Below are 23,045 nucleotides of genomic sequence, written 5' to 3' on the forward strand. Positions count from 1 at the left end.
TGACCTGTGACAATACTACTCACATAAACCTCCACTTCTCATGTGACAAGACTGTTTAAAATTTAATTTATTCATGGAAAATGGTAAACTCTTTCTTCATTAATAAAGTCCAGTTCGTGGCTTTATATTCACATGTTATTTGTGTGGATGAGGTGGATTTCTAGATAAATACAGTTACATTTCACAGCCACTTCTTCTTATGTTTGCTCTTTTTTTCACTCATTTTAAGCACATTTCTTTGATTCCAGCAGTTTTTAAAAGGCTCCAAACATGTCACGCTTGAGTCTGCTGCAAAACAGCCCTGTATTCATAAACTAGTGGACGTCTGTTTCCCATACTTTGTCGTGGCACTTATAAATGCACCAATTTCTACTGAGCTGAAACTTTGAAAAGAAATAATATCTAAAAGATTTAAAGCATTCCTTTAAATATTGATGTTCCAGGATATGCCTTCCACATTTTATTGAAACCTCAGTCGATGAGAGATCTTTGATTTGGTCAATAAATCTGATTCTCAGTCTACCAAATGCACAAAACAAATTGTGAAATAGTTCGGAGTGCAGGTTCATAAGAGCGAGACTTGTAGTGGAAATATTGTCAGCATTGCAGTGAGGTTCAGGTCTGCTGAGGAGCAACAACAGCCAGTCTGCTGATATTACACATGAGGACATGACAGAGTAACAAACCCGACCTGTCAGCTCCTCCTGGTCTGCTCCATGAGGACCGACAGTCAAACAGGCTGCAGGAGTGTGTGTGTCTGTGTGTGTGTGTGGCTGCAAACACACATTCACACACACACTGACACTGAGATTCACAACTGAGATCACCGTTCAGTCCCAACAGAAACACCAACAGTTCCGTGGATGAAGATTAGCTGTCCGTGCAACACCTGCCCATCATCATCATCATCATCACCACCACCATCCTCATCCTCTGGCATCATGCTGCATGCGCAACATTCAAGTTTAAGAGGCATGTAAATCCAGGTTGTTTTTTATAAAAGAAAGAAAGAAAAAAAATCAAACTGCAAGAAAAAGATATAAAAGAGGGAAAACAGAAAAATGAAAGAGAAGAAAATCAAAATAAATCGTGTGAGATCACAGAGAGAAGAGAAAAGAGATGCCTGCGATATTTAAAAAAAAAAAAAAAATGAAGAGAAAGAGAAAGAAAATATCAAAAAATAAATAAATAAAGAACTCAAAATAAACAGAAAAGAAAAAGGCAGAAGAGGGTTTTCCTTCCAGCAACAAGCAGAGAGGTAAAAGCTCCGGTAAAGACTCGCAGCAACAACACAGAGAGATCCAACCAGCCGCTGCAGAAAAATAAAAACAAGAGCGAGGAAACCAAAAGCAGCAAAGAAAGAAAGAATGAGGAGAAGATAAGAAGAAGAAGAAGAAGAAGAAGAGAGAACTGACCTACCGACGGAGGAGGCAAAAACGCTCAAAGAGGCTGCAGCGAGAGGAGAGGAGGAGAGGTGTGCGCTCGGTTACCGGCTGGAGCTCCGACTGCGCGCCGGCCGGAGGGGCGGTGCTGAACAGCAGCAGAGAGACGACTGGAGCGAACCACTGAGCGCTGCCAGGCAGGGGGAGGACAGCCGGGGGGAGACAGTGGGGAGACCGGGCAGCACAGCGACCACACGGGAGCTCCGTGCGTAATTTGGCACCTGGCTAAAAAAGCGCACAGACACACAGAGGAGGAAAGGCTCTTAAAGAAACATCCCATTTAACAAATGTATTTTCTAAACAAGCCAGTTACACCAACATGTCGGCACACTTCTACACAATAACACCTCATGCAGGTGTCAACAAAAAGTCAAAGTTGTCGTAATTGTAGAAGAAGATAAGCAGTTGAGCTGAATATTTAAACTGAAATTGGACAGAAAAGTAATTCAACTTAAGCAGTTGGACGGAAGATCGAGGCAAATATAGCCCCAATTAACTTCACCTGCGTTACTAGGCTGCAGTCACCTAGCAACCATGTAGCTAAGCTACCAAGCAACACCGCCGTACACTTCACATACGAAAAAATGTCCAAACTGGCGGCTGTATGAGATAAAATGCAAGTTTATACTTCAAGAGATTTTAACAACCCAGTTTTTGACCAGTCCAAAGAACCAATTGGGCTCCTGCTACTTTAGCTTTTAAGCGAGTTAACTTGTTAGCTCTTTACGCTAACTGACAGCAGTTAGCTTACTAGCGATAATTAACGGTAGCTGTTAACACGCCAACCGACATCATAATAAACAACAATAAACACCCAAAAACATGTTATTTTCATGCATATTTTATTATCTACTTTACAAACAGTCATACCAAAATAAACAGACTATTTCACAGGTTGTCTTCGTTTCGTTGTTTCTAACTTGTTCTCCTTGGCTTACCTGAGGAGCACCATCCAGACAGGGATGTGTCGTCGCGAACGAGCCGGTTCAAAGAGCCGGCTCTTTTAAGTGAACGATAAGAGCCGGCTCCCGTCTTTACCTAATTCAAGGCAGAATGATATTATGATCTTCTACAGGTACAGAGCAGGAGGGAGAGGAGGAGTGTGGTACGCCAATAGCAGACAAGATGAGTGACAGTCGGAAACGAAGCAGCATGTAAAATTATGGTATCCTGGAAATTATAAGGTTTAGTATAATTATATTAAATAATTTAAGTGATATATGTGCACACATACTAATCAGATAACTAAATTTGGCTGAATTATAAAAGGCAGAAGTGGTAAAACTAGGAGTGTGTTCCAATCCGTGTACTTCTGTACTTACACTTACTATTTTGAGTGCACAAGTGCGTTCACACTGGGAAGTATGGCAAAATGCAGTGCACTCAAAGTACCCGGATGTTGTACTTAAAACGGTCAGATCGTTGAGTGTGGAACGCTAGACACTTTTCACACTCAATTGTCGCCATCTTGGCTACGTAACGGAAGGGGCGGAGCCACGACCACTATTCAAACATACCAGAATAAAACAATACAATACGTAAACATACCGGTGTATTTTCAGCCAACAGGAGGACACATCGTAGGCGACGACGTTGGAAACGTAATTTCCACTCTGTGGTACTTTGTGCAACACAAAGAATGCCAGCTGCCGAAAAACCCAGAAAAGAAGAAGATATTTTGGCGGGTAGCGAGCCGCTGTGAAATGTTGCAATCGTCATTTCCGGTCACTGCGCCGCAGAGTATTCGATTTGAGACGAACCTACCCCGTTGAAATTCACGCACTACTCAAGTTAGTACAGAGTACACACAGTGCACTACATTGAAGTGTACTTCAGGAACTACATGGATTGGAACACACTCCTGGTGCTGTTAATGGAGTCTGTATCAAACTACTCTGTTATCTCTGTTAGTGTTTGTTAGATGCGCTCCAACACAACAATGATCCAGCTTTATGTAATTTATTCTGCTTCTGAAGGTGCAGTCTTGTGAGCGCTGTTACAGTGCACACACCTTCACACAATCACACACACACACGCACACACTCAAACCCGACTTTCTCCACTCACCCCCAGCTAGCTTCTTTATTAGTTGTATCGTTATTGTCGCAGCCTTATACAGTTTATGGACCACCATCAGGTGCAGGCTGCACCGTTGTCGGGCTCTTCCATTCAAACAGAGGTGCTGTCCAATCAGCTGTTAAATACAACGCTCATCAGATGATGTAACAGTCACGTGATTCAAAGTAATGTTTTCTATATTTTCATAGGTACAAACCTTCATTTAACTGCTGATCAGTTCAGTTGGGTGGTGGGAAATACGGTAGATATTTGAAATCACATTTATTCTTTGTGTAATCATAAAGTATCTTGGGTGAAAGTAAGCTATTTGTAAAAGTATGAGATTAATTCTGCTGTTTTGTGTCATTAATCAGTCTGATAGGGGCTTCAAATTTCCCTTTCTCGCAACTTTATTTGTATGTTCGGGCACCTGTACAGGAAAAATGGTCCTTCAGTGGCGTATAAGCTCTTACTGTATATCAAAGAGCATATATTGATAAGAAGTAAAAGTCAGTTGTTCGTTCCGTTGCAACATCAGCGTCCAGAAGCAGAGCTTCCACCATTTTGGACTGAAACGACTACCAGACGCCAGTAAAACGTCCGCACACAAAGAGCTGTACAAAAGTAAACTAAATTATTTCTATTCTATTGTCATATGTTATTGTCTCTACCAAAATGTCGTGTGTTGAACAATAAAATATTATAAACATTCATACTATTATAACTATTAATTTATTTGTTTATTTATTGAACTTTTTTGCCCGGCTGCTTCCCAGAGGAGCATAAAGTGAGCGATGGACATAAATGGAAGTTAGAAAAATCCAGCACACTGATTTTGAGAGCCTTCTCAAACTTTTTCATGACAAGGATCCAAATTGGAGTCCAGTAGACCACAGACCATGGATGTAGAAGAGGGTCCAGTAGACCACAGACCATGGATGTAGAAGAGGGTCCAGTAGACCACAGACCATGGATGTAGAAGAGGGTCCAATACACGTGTCAGGACCTTTGAGATGTTTATCAATGTACTTTAAAGGTAGACCAGATGTACCAGTTGAATATGCAATGCAAACAACACAAGTGGAGCGAAGGAATAAATCAATACAACCGTATTTCCAGACCAGTTTATTAGAGAAAGGAGAAAGTCGAGCTTGTAGGACTTGATATTACAATTTCGAGTTTAATCGGCACTTTCTTGATGTCGTGAGTGGGGATAGGGGAAATCATTCATCGGGGTCATCAGGTGGGCACCCTCCTTCATCAGTGTTTCGTTGATCGGCCCCCGACACCTCCAGAGGGCTCAACAGCTTCCCTTCGCTTTTACCCTCTTGCTTGTCATTTTGCAGCCCAGCTGGGATCCTTTCTCTTCAGCCAAGTCCAGTTGCTGCTTCGTTCGGCAGCTTCTGATAACGACCTGACGGCTTGTCGGAAGACCTGTCCTCGTACGCCCATCTCCTTCAGAAGCCTTGTTGTCGACGTAAGTACAAACCCTCGACACTCTACCGGAATCACCTGGGTACGCCAGACGCATTGTTCTGCCTCGGCTGCTATTTCTGCATACCTCGGACTTCATACGCTTCATCAACCGCTGCCTCCCATGGCACAGTTAACTCCACGATGAACAAGGACTTCTGAGAGGTTGACCACAAGATCAGCTCCGGCCTGAGACCAGTTGTGATAATCTCTGGCGGAAAGATGAGCTTCTGCTTTAGATCAATTATATCAAATATATACAGTAAGTTACATCCCAGCCAGAGCTCTGAGCGTGAACAGTACAGTAAGTGTCCTCATTGCTCGTATTGTTAGTGGTGTTTACCTCACACAGCAGCTACACAGTCGCTGTAGAGACTTTATGAACTTAGAACATCAAGTTGTTATTTGTTTTCTTGACATTGGTGAAGTCTGAAATTCGTGACATTCTTTAAAAGCCAAAGGACAAAAATCTCACACACACACACACACACACACACACACACACACACACACACGCATACAGCTATCTATGAAAACAGTTGAAAAGAGACAGCGGTGAGAGGTATGTGAGGAGAGGAAGAGCAAGGTTGTTTATTTTGTTGTGCTGCTTGTTTTCTCCTTCAAGGGCAGAAAGAGGAGCTGGGAAAATGAGGGTGAGAGAGGCAGAAGCAAACAAAGAGAAAGAAAGAGAGAGAGAGAGACTCTGATCAGACAGACAGAGAGAGAAGAAGAAAAACAAAAGCACAGAAGAAGCTAATCCCCGGTGGTTTACACAGCCAGGTTCATGTGGAGAATAAAAGCAGAAAGGTGTAATTGGATGAAGTCAAAATACAACTAAAGTTCAGTCAGGACACTCACATCAGTTGTGCCTGTACTGTGGGAACGTGATGATATTCTGGTTCATAATATGGATGTTTATCATACTGTATGACGTTAATGATATGTGGGGATAGTTAATCATTCATGTCACAAGGCATTAAAGAGACGCAGAGGGAGGTTTTAACTTTTGAAGTCTCCCATGAACTGTATTCTTTTCCTTCTTGCTCATATGAAATTATTTTCCTTCCGTCAGTGCCGCAGTGGAACAGCGGGAGCGACTTGATTTTATTCAGTGAGAAGTCTGATGTTAAAGCACAAAAAAGAAAGAGACTTGTCTGAAGCCGTTCTCCTTTTGGGGTGAGAGAAAGTACTGGAGGAATGACGGAGTTTCTTAATAAAACAGCGTACGTTAAAAAGAGTGATTGAGACTGAAGTGGTCTGGAGGCAGAGGAAGAAAACGGAGAGATCTGAACATCATTGATCTTAAATAAAATGTCTCTGATCAAAGTGTCAGATAAACCGGCCCTGATTATAAACACACAGACAGAGAGAGGAAGAGTTCTGTTACCGAGCTGTGATTTAACAATGAAAATGAGTTAAGTTAACAGACGTTAACAAGAAACCAGTCAGCGTGAATCTTGACCTATGACCTCACATGACCAGCATCTGTGATGGACTGTGACCTGTTCAACCAGAGAAGAGGTAAAATAATAAATTATTTATGAAGAAAATGTGCAAAGATTAGCAGAACACATGAAAATGTAAATATTGTTCCTACGTTGTTTATATGATATGATGTTGGATTTTACAGATCCCACCGTTCTGATTTAATAAAAAAAGATTTTATGTATATGATGGTGTGTTCTTTATACTATGACAGTTTTCCTATATTAAATTTAAAAAATCGCAATATATTGCCTTACTTATATCGCAATAAATCACAATATATGGAATCGTAACCCCTGTATCGTGATACGTATCGTTTCGCCAGATTCTTGCAGATTCTTGCCAATACACAGCTCTAGTTGTGACAGCGCTATGGTCAAGGTTTGGTTAAGTTTAGCCGCAAACCCGATTTGGTTAGGGGAAGATCCCAGTTTGGGTGTGGTTAATTTGAAATGATATTACTTTAACAGATGGTCTGGATCCTCTGCATATTAAATAATAAACTTTAAAGGGACTGTATGTACGTTTTCATATGTATAAAAGGTTTTAAATTGTTTTTTATTGCCAACGGTGTGAACAGGTTGTAACGTAACCTAAAAAAATAGACCTTGTGCAACTTTCTGACTTCCCTTTAATGTGAAGAACCTAGAAAATACAACGGATGTGACATCATGCGCGCTCGTAAGCGTCTTAAATCTCTTCAGCTTCGCTTCAGGGCTAACAGGCAACCGTAGCTATAACGTTCAGTTAGAAATGGAGTCCGCTAACGCACAAGAAACTACCAGCCCCCACCACAACTCGGACTCCAACACAAACTCCACGGAAGCACAAAAAAAAAAAAAAAAAGTTGTATCTGGTGAAGCCCATCTGGCAAAACAGGAAGCTCTTTAAGCAATTATTTTTTTCTGCCACTAATTGAAAAACAACCTCTTTATTTTCACATTTACTGACGGAAAATCACAACTATGGGCTCCAATAATCTCAAGTAAAAACATTGTGGGATTGTTTTATCGTCGGCAGCTGCTGATGCCTGTCTGTCTGTCTGTCTGTCTGTCTGACTGTCTGTCTGTCTGTCTGTCTGTCAGGCCACATCTGTCCCTGACACACGGATCCAACCGTCTGCAAACATGTGAGGAAATAAATGTAATTTAAACGTTTTGTCAGAACACAGATATTCTCCGTGGCTCCCTCTGTCCTCCGACTGTTTGAAATGACACTTTGCTGCATGAAGCAGCAGATGGGGCAGCTGTGTGTGTTGTAGTCCTGTGAGATGTTTTAACTGACTACTGTACATTTCACCGTCCAGTGGAACAGCTGTGGGTGTCAGTTAAGTTTGAGGTTTCTGCAGGTGTACAAGAAAATTGGGGGAAATATTGCATTTTTTTTTTTCTACTGTTGGCTGGAAATATTCCCATTTAATGTGTACAGTGGCCATGAGGGCTCAACATTCATTAACTAAAGGAAATAGAAAAAACACAAAACAGTGAAGAAAAAAAGTCAGAATAAAAAAACACATGTGCAGCATAATGAAATACGTGTCAAATAAGACAACACTTTGTGTGCCTATAAAGTATATCATATATTTCGCTTGTTCTCAACCTTGGACTTTATCTCAGCATTTCATTCATTTCTGTGAAGAAAACTAAATGAAATTGTTATTTTTAAAGTTTGGATTATCATTTAAGATATAAACAGGATAAGAGCACAGTGAAGACCTGAACACAAGTTGAATTCACAGAGCCTTCCCTCTCTGTTAGAAGAAAAGAAGCCTATTAAGTATGAATGATGGTTAAAAAAAATAAAATCAATATATAATACAGACAGAGAATTGTATTAAAAGTTCCTAAAAACAACAGGAAAACTCATCTCTGGTGCAACATTCACAGGAATTAATTCATCCAAATCGCTCGTTTTAGACAAACTTCCTTCACTTATTGCGCTCACTATTTGGGTTGATTGTACAGTTTATCAGTTGTTCTGTTCTATTATTGTTATGGCTTGAATATAATGTGAAATATCCATGAAATATGTCCCTTAGTCAGAGGTCGTCAACTTACTCAATTATAGAAAAATGGGTCCCTTAACCTCTTTTACCCGACGGACCCGGTACCGGATTCGTCTGAGCTGTGTGTTAAAAAACACAAGTTAAAAACTTCATAAAAAGCTGTGGTGGTCTTTTTTCTGAATAGTTTCTAAAAGACGAGGCCTTAACGCTACTAAAACGACACTCCAAGTGTATTTTATCCAAACAATGTTTGTTTGTCAATGATTTCAATATTTTAGTTACAAAATCAACGCACGAGAAATTGTATTTTTACTTCATAATATTTTGACGTTTTTTATATTGAATGTACGTACTTGACTTTAGATTCTTTTCTGTTATCTTATTGACATTGCTATTGATCTTATTTGCTATTATCTAAGTTTTACTTGATCATATTTTATTATTATAATAAAACTACTCCATTTGGAGTCAAAATTATACAATTTAGTTGTTTATTATTGATTTTCTACTGTGCACAATGGTAGAATGTGATGATGTACAGGGTAAATGTCATGGTCAAAGGCTCCATTGTGTGCACGTATCATCCTGTAGTGGATATCAGTAGTATTTTAGAGCCAGATTTCCTTTCAAGAGGTAGAAAACCCATTTGGCACACTTTGGGTATCCAAGTGGCCAAATGGAGAGTTGGCCTGGTCCTATCTTTACTAAAACCTTTGTAGAATCTATGTGCTTTGTGTTATTTATATCTGTTTTGGCACAGTTGTAGTCAGGGAGTTGCTGAATGAATTCAGTGGCATCTCTGTGCATGGCATCATTGCTATAATGGTTTTATCCACTGTCTAATCTAGAAAACATTTTAGGCCAGGATAAAAATGTAAATATTTCCTTTGGTTCATCACAATTTACTCAGACATAGTAAGAGTCACAATGTAACTGACACTGGGGTTGAATTTTCTGAGGTCTTACCTATCCATAGAGACCAAGATCATGCAGATAGACCTGGTAGTTGTGAAGCTATTCGTGATTTATTTTGGGTATGTCTGTCTAGGCGAACCTCACCTTCCAGCACCCTGTAGGGTTTAAGAGGTAAAAGGGAAAAGGTTGGGAACTACTGTTTCATACCCAAAATGCATTTGGGTAAATAATCACTTTAAAGAGGCAGTCTCGTGTTATGAAGTTCTTTACTTCTCATACATACCTCATCTAACCCCTTGCACTGGCTTCACAGCGGATCTTGCAGTCAAAGCACAACAGATTTGAGGAGAGACATAATTACCTTCTCTCCTTAGTTTGCCCCAATTAGCACATTTTACACAAACTGTGAAGATCAGGAAGGAAATCCTACATCTTAGCTTTCGCCTCAAAAAGCTTCCTAACAAGTTGCTGTTCCAAGAATTATGGCTGGGACGGCAACTTTGTAGCTTAATGAGCTGAGGAAGTGTTGTGTAAGCAGGTGGGCTTTATCTGGTGTGGGGATAGTTTCTCACTTTAATCCACTTTAATACCGGTTTCTTCTGCTAGAGGCAACAGGTGTGGGAGGAAAACAGTCATGTGTGAAGGCATAAACACAGTGCTTGATGGGAAAATAAATTGGTGGGAAACATGCGTACAGGCCAAGGGAGTGGGCTTGTGAACGTGGTTATTTGACCTGATGAGGCTGTATGCTGCACGGTGGGCAGAGAACGAAACATCCTGTTGCGGGTCGTGTGACAAGCGGCTCCTCGTGGTGTCAGTTTTCCTCAAAAAACAAAGAGAAGCTCTACAGATCTTTCACTGCAGAACTATTTCACCCAGATGGACTGAATGATGAATTTAGTTTTAAATATTTCCTTCAGAAGATGAAATGTGTGAAATACGTGTGACTGCCAAACTTCTGCCATTTAGGTCAGCCAATAACTTATTTACCATACACTCTCAGATAACTGCCTTTATTTACCACAGCTGCATAAATACATATATGTTATCATATTTTAATACGAAGCCACCCTATTTTCCGTTCCGGTACTTTTTATAGTCAACACTAAAATGTTTATCACATTCACCTGTTTCATTACACAGGGTTCAGCACCATCCTAACGTTTTCCGGTGTCTTGTTAAGGCTGGCCCACATCAAAAGACTTTTTAAACAGATGTGTAAAATGTGAGAGAGCCCACACATAAAGACATGTTCTGTTAAATTTAACAGTTTTGTTCCCCACTAAAAACAGAAACTGAAATCTCACTAAATCTCTGGCGATCAAACGTGACTTTAGTGTAAACAAACATGGCGGACGACGTGCAGGAAGAATTAGTGATGTTAGTTTTTACTTTGTAGTGAAGACTGAAGAAGGATGAATGAATGAAGTCATGGAGACTCGTTAAATAAACACTAATCAACAAGTTGTTCCTCCATCTCTGAGCTCCATCTCACTACTACTTTACGCTTCACATTTAGCATTAGCCCGTGCGTTAGCCGCGGTCGCCATGACGGCGGTGGTCGTCCTTCCTTCTTCAGTCAGCTCGGTTCTCTATTGGCTATCGTTCTTTCCCATGTGACTGTGTCATCGGCTGTCCTCGGGGTTCCCCACACACAACAGGATATCCCATCGGAAATATTCCACATGTTTAATATTTACGATTTGAAATCAGTGCGTCCAGGATGGACTTCAGAGCCGATCGGGGAATGTAACAAACACTCTTAACATACCTCACGCCACAGGAACATCTGGAAAGATCATCTTTAGATCCATCAAACAATCAGGACTCTGCTGATGATTGTTGGGAGAAATCAGGACCAGAGTCAGCTGGATTCTGTTAGTGTGTACCTGACGTTTTTAACTACTAATGACCTCAATAGAGTTGTCATCTGCTCCCGTTTAGATCACTGCAACGCCCTTTACTCCTGTCTCAGCCGAAACTTCACTACATCGCCTGCAATTGGTCCAAAACGCGGCTGCGAGACTGATCACTGGTACGAGGAGATCTGAGCACATCACTCCGGTTTTAGCTGCACTTCACTGGCTGCATGTCAAGTTTAGAATTGATTTTAAGATCTTATTGTTAGCTTTTAAAGCTCGGCATTGTTTGGCACCAAGCTACATCCGTACTCCCTACGTGTCACTTTGTAACCTGAGATCCTCTGACTTGGTCTTACTGGTCGTACCGAGGTCTAGGCTGGTGACTAAGGGTGACAGGGCCTTTAGCATCAATGCTCCGAGACTCTGGAACAGCCTACCTCAGGACCTCAGGTTAGCCAGCTCTATAAACAATTTTAATAAAAAAAAATTATAAAAAGACTTTTATAACTCCATAAGGCAACAGCTTAGTGCACTTTTTCCACACCTTATATTGTCCTCTTTTGGCATATGTATTGATACAGTACCACTGGTTAAGGATTTTAGTTTTCTCATTATTTGGTCTTTATGTTTTGTTCTTTTATTGTTGTTTTCATTTTTTTCTGTATTCCATTGTATCTGTGCAAGCACTTTGTAACTATGTTTAGAAAGGTGCTATACAAATAAAGATTATTATTATTATTATTAAGCTTGTTTTACAATCTGAAAACCATTTTAAAAAGTGTTTCATGTGAGACATTTAAAATACCAGGAATGCTGGGAGTACTGAATGTGAGTATTGGCGCCGCTTCATGATACCATGAAACGAGCACTTAGACTAAACCAACAACTGATCAAACACCACGGTTCTGTTTTATGGTTTCATCTATGAATGGCTTTGAATAAATCATAGTGGTGGAGAACATGGAAATACACACACTCACACAGACGGAACACATTATACGCATGTCAGCATGCATCGCATGTGAGGGAGATTTTTATTGTCTTGGCGTGTAGCCTCGCCTCGCCTCCGCTGAACATGACAGTTTAATTTCCTCCAGTGGACCTTTTCATACGACACATTCGCTGATAAGCTCAGGTAGAATTCACACACACACACACGTTTCCCTCCCCGGCCTATACTCTATCTTCTCTCCAGTCATATAACCTCAATAAATACCCCACCTCCACACACAAATACACACCCACACACATAAACCAGTCCATGTGCACACAAAGTGATAGCAAATGAATCATTCCCACGTTTAAAAAAGGCATCTATAGTGTAGTGTTTCACAAAAGGAAGTCTATTTCCCTGTGTGTTTGTGACCCACTGTGCACCTTGAGAACATGACATAGTTTATAAACCTGCCTCAGTACTTTTCACACGTGTTCTCTACTTCAATAAAAGGTGTAATAAAATCTAATAAACTAAACTTATTTACTAAATAAATTTACAATTCTACAGTTCTACAATGTCATTTAGCAGACGCTTTCGTCCAAAGCAACATACATCTGAGAGTTCGTAAAACACAAGCGAAGATCTAGTTAGGAGGGAATAACGTGAGTAAGTGCCGACAACAGCTTCAAGTCCGATCGGACACAGGTGCCGACAGGGGGTGCACAGAGGCAACGCACAGGGTGGACAGAAGCAGATTTATTTATTTTTGTCATCATCATCATCATCTTTAACAACATCAACAATGTCATCAATATCATCGTCATCAATATCATCATCATCAACATCATCAATAGTATCAGTGTCATTAGGTGAGGTGGTGTTCATGAAAGAGCTGTTGGGTCTTTAGCTGTTTCTTAAAGGTGGAAAGAGACTCTGTGGATTGAATAGAGTTCGGTAACTCATTCCACCACCGGGGGACTACAGAGGAGAAGAGTCTAGCTAGCGACTTAGAGCCCTGTTGTGATACCTTGGAGATGTATAATTCAACTAGAATGGCACTCGGAGAGCACAGACCTCCGCCCCCCTCTCCGTTCAGCTTGCACCGTCATCCACGTGTATTTTTATTTATGATGAGATCAGCTGTACGTAGCGGAGCATTGTAAAACACATTATAAAACTCACCTAAACCGTCGTCGTTACTCTTTCCAACAATCACCAAGTGTGCTTTGGTCGAACTCAACTCTAATTTCACAGAGTTTAATGTGAAAATTTCATTTTTCATGCATTCTCAAAGTCAGAGTTGACTTGGTTTCCTGGGTGAAAGTCCACCCCAACCTCCCTACGCAAACTTTGTCAAAATATCTCTCTAGGTTTCATGGTGGAGAGGAGGTTATGTTGCTCTGGCTCTGGCTCTATCTATCTGGTGTGGAGAGGAGGTTGTGTTGCTCTGGTTCTACCTATCTGCCGTGCAGAGGAGGTTGTGTTGCTCTCGCTCTACCTGTTTGGCATGGAGAGGAGGTTGTATTGCTCTGGCGCTATCTGTTTGGCGTGGAGAGGAGGATGTGTTGCTCTGGCCCTATCTGGCGTGGAGAGGAGGTCGTGTTGCTCTGGTTCTACCTATCTGGCATGGAGAGGAGGTTGTATTGCTCTGGCGCTATCTGTTTGGCGTGGAGAGGAGGATGTGTTGCTCTGGCCCTATCTGGCGTGGAGAGGAGGTCGTGTTGCTCTGGTTCTACCTATCTGGCATGGAGAGGAGGTTGTGTTGCTCTGGCTCTATCTATTTGGCGACGCCTGGAAGCTGCTTAACAGCCTCCTGGATCTATCTTCTCACATATGTTCACATTATATGTGTCATTGTCATATGGATTGTCTATGTTGTATTTTTATTATGTTGCTACTATGTTTATGTTGTACACACAGCATTTACTGCACGTCTGTTCATCCTGGAAGGGCGAGCCCTCCTCTGTTGCTCTTCCTGAGGTTTCTAAAAAAAAATTCTGTGTTAAAATGTTTTTTTTTGGTTAAGTTTTTCCTTATCCGATGAGAGAGTCGTACTGTAAAGGACAGAGGGTGTCGTATCCTGTACAGATTGTAAAGCCCCCCGAGGCAAATTTGTGATTTGTGATTTTGGGCTATACAAATAAAATTGACTTGACTTGACTCTTTATACAACGTCACATGACTTCCTCAGCAGCAGCGCTGCACGTCTGGGCTCGTGGGTCTTATATGAATTGCAGCGCATTACTTTTCTTAGGTATTAAGTACTAACGGTGAATAAGAACAGCCTGTGTTATTACATACAGTATATCTTGTTCTAATAGTTTGCCATCACTGTTATGTAGATGTAGGGGAAAACAACCCTTTAATCCTCAAAGAGAGGCCACATTGAAGAAGTGAGGGACGGTCAAAATGTCTGTGCTGAGTTCAAAAGAAACGTCCTCACTGTCAAGGTTTACATCTCAAATTGGTCCTCACAATGATATAAATTCAAGAACACACACACACACACACACACAAAAAAAGCCGTAGGTGTTTTGAAATCCTCAAATGTCAGTGTTATTATTTATGATACAAACCTTGGAGAAGAGTTGGCCAGTACAAATGGCAGAGACCTTGCTTGTGTATGAAAATGTATGAGTGAGTCAGACCGACACACACACACACACACACACACACTAAAAAGGGGAGAAGCATTTGCTATTGTGTATGTGTGTGTGTGTGTGTGTGTGTGTATGTGCAGGTGTGCAAAGGTGCTTTCAGACAGTAAGTAGTTACCTTCATCTGGGGGGGAAACACACACACACACACACACACACACACACACACACACGATGTTTGCTGATAAAAAAACAATGTATAATATTTCTCTTTTGCATCAGATTTCATGGCGCCAAATATGTATTTTAAGAAAAGCATGTAAAACCATAATCAAAGGGTATTTTTTTGTACTTTCCAGGATTTTGAAACATACTTGATGGAGCCGACCTGCAGCTGTCTTTTGCACATCGAGGCTGCGTAGAACACCTGGAAAGTTACTAAATAAAATGCTGACGGAGGATAGTTTATTGCCGGTGTCAAGGTCACATGACAACGTATCCTCATATAAAGGTTTGTATGATGTATTATGAAAAGTTATTTATTTTTCGTGCGTTCCCCATCATCAGTGTGGCAGCGCACGTCCCTGCAGTGTCTAGGCAACAGAACTTCTTGGTTAGGTTCAGGAAAAGGTCGTGGTTTGGGTTAAAATAACTTAGTTTGTTATGTAAAATAACTACTTTTCTTATGTAACTTGCGTATGTGGCATTAGTTAAGTATGTAAATTGAGTAACGAAAGCAATGTAAAAACATGCATTCTCACTAAAACCTTTCTATTTAAAACACATCTGCACAGGTGCTACTCATCTGTGTGAGTCCAAAGTCTTTTAAATAGTCAGGCTTTAGTGAAGATGCATGTGTTTGGGAAGTAGTGAGCGTACGACTGGATAAATAAGGCTCGGATTATACTGTATGAGTTATGTGAAAGTTTGTCAACGGATGTTTTGATGTAGTTTTGCTGTTGTTAAATGCACCTGCAAAAACTGTTTTCTTCAAAAATTCAAGGTAACACGGGGTGAGTAAGTGAATTATTCCTTTAGAAAACAGACAGATGACAGCATGCTGTACAGCGATTGATCACACAGCAAAAAGCATTGTGATTGTTTTTACGATCTTCACTGTAATGGTTCCAATAATGACACTAAATCAGCTCCGACTAGTTGGAGAAAAAAGGTTTTAATGGCAGCTCTTTCCCACCAGACACTACCTCAGATCTTCACTTTGTACCTACAGCTACATATCATTTAGGCTTCCTTCAAGATACTGCAGATTGTGTCAAGGTTTCTGATTTTGTTCCACAGAAGAAGAAGAAGAAGAAGCCTGGCATCGTTCCATCCTCAGAAGATTTACCGTCAATTTGAAATTGTTGCAATTCCCGCTACAGTACGAGGTCTGTCCGGAGTGGCCGATACCAAACATTACCAAATAATATACTAAAACATACGGTGCAAACATTATGTCCAGCTTCCATTATTCACATGCTGTGGTGGCTTTTTGATTTCAAATTAAGTATTTACTGATAAACACCCGACTGTAAATACCTTAAATACAGTGTAATTCCCGTAAGAGTGAACAAGGTCCATGTGAACTTTCCATTAAAACACTGACAAACGCCGTTGGGAAAACTCCTTCGTACGACACATTGTATGAGTTCTTGTCAAGCATAGTCTGGTTCTTACTGTAACTAAGCATATGTAATGTCGGTGCTAAGAGAAACTCAGACAAAAGTAGTTTTTCTTGCCTAAGAATAAACGTTATCTAACCTTCTCACAGAACTAATACCTCTCTCTCCATATCCCCATAATCACCGTTTAACTCTTGTGTTCAGTGAGACTGTGTTGTCTGATTAAAGACTCAAAACCTGACAAGGTTACAGTATTTCTTTATTTCCCTTGATATCCTCCATCACCCTACCCCTCCTTAGTGTTATATAATCACTGAATAATATTACAAAGAAGCCCATTGCTGTTCTGCAAATGACATTTTCTATATTCCATTCACAACAGAGGCGGTACGCCTCGACAGCCGACATAATACTCTGCTTTCATATCTCAACAATGGGGCATTAAAAAGACTAAATGCTGTATCCATCCTATAATGTCACTCTCTAATTGGATTCCTACAAATGTGCGGCTGCACAAAGCCCCATAAGAGGCGCTAATCCAGGCTACTTCCATTCACTTTGAAATAATTGTTTTATCCATCCAGCTTAATCCTGTCAGGGTTGCAACCGATGATGAAGCAACAGTTTCTTTATAACCATCATTTGCTCAGGGAAGTATTGTGCTGAAATCTCAGATTTAAATACACTTTAAATACAATTTTATTTATTGTTTGTTCGACTTAGTCCCGCTGAGATGACAGACCTCCTTTTCAGAGCAGACGTAGCCTAGAAAGCCTACACATACAAAATGGTGCAGACAAACATGCACCAAAATAATCACAGACAGTAACGAGACGAGGAGGTCTAGAATAAAAAAATACTAATAATTACACAGAGAGAATATGAAAGATGTTTAAATCATAAAAAAATGTTAAAGTTGAAATATGCAAAGTCTCCAGTGTTACCACACGACAGGTGCATGAGTCTGTGTCATGGTTCTGCAGCTCCACTGTCGGTTCAACCTCTGGACCAACTTATAAGAGCCTGAACTAGACTTCCTGTCACACTGTGACTGACATTAGATGGTTGAAGATGGTCTGTTAAATGTTTCTCAGCAAGCCAGAGGTCTGTACTACAGAGTGAGTTCAACATACCCAGGTCATCTTCTCATTATCTGGTTTAACTAACCCTAACAATCGAGATCAGTCTGGATATGAGCATGTTCAGATGAAAGGGGCGGGGTTTGCAGCATCTGACCAATCACAAACATGGATAAGTCTACTGTCAGCAGAGTGGCACATTTTTACAAACTATAATATTACACAAATACCAAGAAGATAAACACATAATCAGACTAAAAGTAACACAGTTGAACAATATTATTACTAATTAAGTGATAATTTTATTATTTACACAAATCACAACCTTCATCTGAACATTTAATTCTTCTGGAAATGTTTGTCCTGTAAAATCATATTCTGTGAATCAAAACCTTCAAATAATGTTTCGTTAAAGGCAGGGTTGACGATGTTCTCCAGTATACACTATTTGTTATATTAATTGAAATGGTCTTTACACCCCGACAGCGATTCATTACTGATGAGCTCTGAAAAAGGACGGGAAAAGAGCCGTCATCTGTAGCTGCTGTAATCCTGTAAAAACGTCTACCAATCGCTGCCTTGCGGTCCGCTTGGAAAGAACCAATCAGATGCCTCCCTGCCTGTACTCTACCCTTGGCGTGCACCAGTCTGAACTCAAAGCGCGTCGCCGTCGCACAACTCCTGGAGAATGGAAGAGAAAACTCAGCCCTGCAGTAGCACTGTCGTGGTTACTTGTCATGAGGTAGCGTTGTTGAGTTGAGGTCCTCTCTCCGCTCTGTGTCTGTGAAGTAGTTACGATGCGGCGGTGCTCGTGCATGTGTGTGTGTGTGTGTGTGTGTGTGGGGGGGGGGGAAGGGGCGTTGCCTTGGAAGGAGCCCCAAGGGAAGGGGGGGGGTTGACCCTATCTTTAATTATATTTATTCATTTATAAATGACGAACAGTTCACTAATTATCTTACAAAAAGGACGTGAACATTGTATTGATTAATTACAACGCCCTCGTTCTCTCTCCCCCGTGCCATGCGTCGGCTCGTCCAGATGCTCCCCACATAGTTTTCATGTTCATGTTTATGTTTTTATGAAGCGTGGCACAAAAATGCTGGTGCTTCGCCGTTATGAATCTCCCAGAGAAGCTGATATGGAGAGGGCAGAGAAGAGTACCGGCAGGTTGTGAGGAGTGCCGATTCGCAAGAAAAAGTCACGGTACGCCAAGGAGAAAAAGTAAGAAGTGCGTGAGTACCGACCCACTTTGAGCTCTGTATCATAGGATAAGAGTCGATGCATCCCATGGTCATGGCTTGTTTATTAGGTCATTTAGGGGGTAGATTTATAAAACCTACTCTAAATTACAATTATCACCACATAATACTAAGACTGATGATCTGAATGGGTTCAGCTGTTTGCCCGATAGACGAGACGTGAGAATGTCAAGTAGTCAAGAACGACATCATTCGGTTGAAGAGGCAACAAACAACGCAGAAATGCACTCATGCACTCATGCGCTCCTCTTCTGACGAGCAGTGAAAGCTGTCATCTCAATCAAAAGGTCAGTGGTTGAATTAAAAAAAAAAGAAATCCTGGAAAGACATCAAGCAACACATGAAAGAGAAATTGGCTTATAAAGAGAAGATCTGCCTCTCAAACAGGTGGTGGTGTTGTGAATGAATTTCCCCCGAGCCAAGTCCAACTTTGCATAAATGTCGAGCAGGTGGAGGGTTCTCAGTATATCTTGAGAAGCAGATCAGCAACTAACAGGAATTCTCTCAAGTTAATGCTGTGATGGGGGGAAATGATCTGTGTTATTTACATTACTTATTTCTTACTCAGGGAGCGTATCTATGCTGTATGTTCCCCAGCTGTTTCCCTGGGTCAATATGTTGACATCACCCACCTACCGCTTTTACTCCTTGAAACCTACGCCCTCCATTTTCTAGAGCAAAACAGTTTTCTTGACTTTAGACACTAACATCTCCACAGTGGCTCAGCAGATTTTTACCATTCAAACTGCTTTTGAAACATCCATCTCCCTTTGTTCTTTTGCAATTGAACTGTGAAGGTAGTCCTTACTAATCCATTACAATGTTAGTTCATATCAAGACACACTAATGCCTAAAACTCCACACAATACTCAACCAACTCATAACAGCACTGAGAGGACGTAGCTCTGAAATGGTTCAAGCATACTTGCCAACCTTCCCATTTTTCATCCCCCTCTCACTGTTTCTTCTCGGGGTCACAATTCTCCCATATTTCTCCCAATTTATGGAAAATCCCACTTTTTTTCCCTTTTCCTTATCTTAGCCTGTTTCTGGAACTGAACAGCGTCTATAATCCCTACTGTTTCCAGCCGGACAACAATAGAGCAACACCAACTGTCGTTTCCCGGAGGAAGAGAGCAGTCTACGCTCGCAACACAGCGCAGTTTGAACTCATGTTTAAGCTGCGCCCAAAGTTGGGCTTTGCTTGATGCAGCGAAAAGCTGCCGTGGCACGGCGCAAGCTGTTGGAAATAACGGGTTTCAGAGCGCAGTGGTGGTGTTGTATTGTTGTGTCTGAAAGGACCTTCAGTGAGTGAGAGACAGAGAGAGAAATGGAGAGAACTAAGAGAAAGAAATACTCAAGCAGGAACAAAAATACATAAAAACAGTTGAATATTAGTTTATGCCAGAGATTCACACAACAAGTTCACACCAAAGGGGCAAATTATTCAGTTTATTCTTCCTGGGAGTTAAAGGTAAAATCAAAATGCTGTTGCAGTGTACTTATTATTTTGTTATTTTCACTCTTTTAAAGCCTCCAGAGTGCAGGAAACAAAGTCTCTGAATCTGTAATCTTTCCGCAGAACCCCACTGGTTTTGAAATCCTCCATTTTTTATAAGGTCTCAAGGTTGGCAAGTATGGGTACAAACAGCGAGAGAGGATCCCAACCAGACACCAAGAAACTGCAGTTACTAATGTCGGATGATGAAATCAAAGAAATAATTTAGTGGAGTGGCACTGCAAAGAGACCATCCAGGTATCACCAATACTCATCTTGTGTTGAGGTCTTTGAGCTATATATGCAGGCCTCAAAGACGCCCCAACTGTCGTCCTGCTTTTCTGTTTTAGTCTTAATTTCAATGGTGATTATACAATATTCATTTCCAGTTTGTCTATCATCAGTTTTTATGGTCCTTCCTAGTAACACTCAAAAACATGTAATGTCATCTTGTAATTAACACCCACAAATGGAAACACTATGAACCTGTCACAGTCTCTCCAACCTGATCTCACGGGAAGAGGCATAAATAGCACAACACTTTAAGGACATTTCTGCGTCTCGTTTGAGGCTTTTCGTGTGTCAGTTCACGCCACAGGGTTAACGTTGAGAAACTGCTTTTCATGTGTCATTTAATGTCACGTCGTTCACATATTTGACATATCTTGGCATCTTAATTGATGTCAAACCGTTTATTATTTATTAATGACACATTTAACAGGAGTATCATTCACCAATTTATACTCACACAACAATGTCATCGAGCGACCTCTCAAAGATGCTTCGGCACATGGACAGGAGGGGATGCAAATCCACCACCAACCCTGAGATTAATGGATGACCTGCTGAGTTCACATCTGCTGAATTCACATTACAAGACTTCAGCTGTGAAGCCCCTTTTTTTTTACTCCTGGATGCCCATGGTTACCTCTGACAAACACACACCTGCTGACATACAGCTGGCCTTCATCCGGTAACCATAAGAAAATTATAGCAAATCTGTGCAGTCAAGTTCCAGTCCGGGTAAACCTCGTGGCAAAAGCCGATATGGAAATGTTCCTCCATGAGGCCCCGCACTGGGTTGTGTTGATTTTCATAATTATTCTTAGACAAATGTTGTTTGTTGTACATGTCAACCTGGAGCCTTGTATGAGTCGGAACAACACGGCGGTAATGAGCACTGGTGGAAGTCCAAATTCAATTAACATGGGAGTACGGAGAGAGTGTGTGATCCACAGCCAATCTGATGAGATTTTAATGAGGTGAATAGTATTATTGTTGTTGTTGTTGACATTTTAACAAAACCTCATGGTACAAATGGGCTTTGCCAAATTCACATCAGTGGGCATGAACAAATACAAATGATCTTGATAGAGTTGGCGAAATACCTTTGATAGTTTTCTCTGATCACATTCGTAACATTTTTACAACTACACAAAACGTATCACTTCCCATTGTTCTGATACGATTCAATGACTTGAAATCGATACAATAACTTTTTTTTTTTGCCAAAAATTCAATCAGTGTGACTGTGAAAAAGATATCTGATACTGGACAGAGCAGGTCAGCATTCCTCAAAGTTTTTCTCGTGAGGTAATCGGGGATAAATTAATTATGGATATAAACAAGTAAAAACAATGATTAATGGCAAATACATACACCTTTTATTTGAAAATAATAAAAGAGGACAGAGGACCTGCTGCTTCAGTTCTCAAGATACAAGGCAGTGCAATATTTTACACAAAATAAAATAAAATCCAAGTTAAATGATGTTCTCATTTTCAAAGCAAAAGGTAGAGCAATAATATTTAACAAAAATACAATCCAACTAACTTCTCTTCGGGTTGAATGAACAGTGGTTTAACCTAGCCATCATGCACGCGCACGCATACCACGCTGTGTTGCCGTTGTATTTTATCTGGCCTTTGTTTATTCTACAAACAGCGAGCGATTTATCAAGGACATCTCCTTTTTTTGCAAAAGCCAAAATGTTTGGCCAAAATGTGGACCTCAAACGCGGCTTGAAAATCTCTCTCTCGTCCGGCTCTTCCTCGCCATCAGCCTGCTTCGTTTTGTTGTCGTCTTTCTGAGATTGGCGCTGCTGGAGCATGTCGATGTCGTCATACACAGGGAGAGTGAAACGGAGGAACGTTTAACATGTCTTTACCATTAAAATGGCTACATATACATCTATGTAACGTTTCTTGTGCTTAAATACAACGTGCAAATTCTTAGTTTCAATACAATAGATTAATTACCTTGCAAATCGATTTTCGATTTTATGTCTCTACAAACAGAAAACTCAGGTTTATAAAGACGTTAGAAACATCTCCATGTTTGGACAAATGTTTCAATTTGATGTCTGTTTCACTTAGAAGGAATCAGTTGTTACCCCGTCATTTTCCTCTGAAGAAAATAAAAACTTTTTGCTTTTGAACTTGTTTGAATCCAAAATGTTGAAGTCCCCGGAGGCCAGCCTGGAGAGGTACCTCTCACCACAAACCTGTCAGTCCAACACCTTTGATGCATTTTTTATTTATTTTTTTAGTTAAAAAGCTGTTTGAATTCCCTCATTGACTGATTATTGTCAGAAAATGGAGAACAAAATCTAGGTCAGATCTGCTCTTGTCAAACAAATCACTGCAGGCATTTCCCCTGCTGTACATCAGTTGCCAGAACAAGAGATTCTCTGTTTTAGCGCTGAAAGATCAACAGCCTTCGACTGCCCGCTCCATCCTCCTGTGCTCCCATGGCTTCTGAATGGTATCACCTCTTAACCACACATGAACACACACACACACTTCAAACCGTCA

The 23,045-nt window shown here is 40.8% G+C and overlaps 1 protein-coding gene across 7 annotated transcripts in view; it reads right to left on the minus strand.

The window, feature by feature from the left end:
- raly (RALY heterogeneous nuclear ribonucleoprotein) overlaps window positions 1-2,534 on the minus strand; it is a 174,317-nt gene extending 171,783 nt beyond the window's left edge. For 4 of the 7 annotated variants that reach the window (XM_037765823.1, XM_037765790.1, XM_037765831.1 and 1 more), the window contains exons 1-2: window positions 2,381-2,534; window positions 1,420-1,667 (exon numbers count right to left, since the gene is read on the minus strand). The gene's annotated coding sequence lies outside the window, so the exon portion shown is untranslated. Of the gene's footprint in view, window positions 1-1,415; window positions 1,668-2,312 lie in introns of all 7 variants that reach the window. The other 3 variants (XM_037765815.1, XM_037765807.1, XM_037765799.1) reach the window with 3 other exon arrangements.
- Between the last annotated feature and the right edge of the window lie 20,511 nt (window positions 2,535-23,045).

The sequence above is a fragment of the Sebastes umbrosus genome, chromosome 1 (assembly GCF_015220745.1).
Source record: "Sebastes umbrosus isolate fSebUmb1 chromosome 1, fSebUmb1.pri, whole genome shotgun sequence".
NCBI classification, from domain to species: domain Eukaryota; kingdom Metazoa; phylum Chordata; class Actinopteri; order Perciformes; family Sebastidae; genus Sebastes; species Sebastes umbrosus.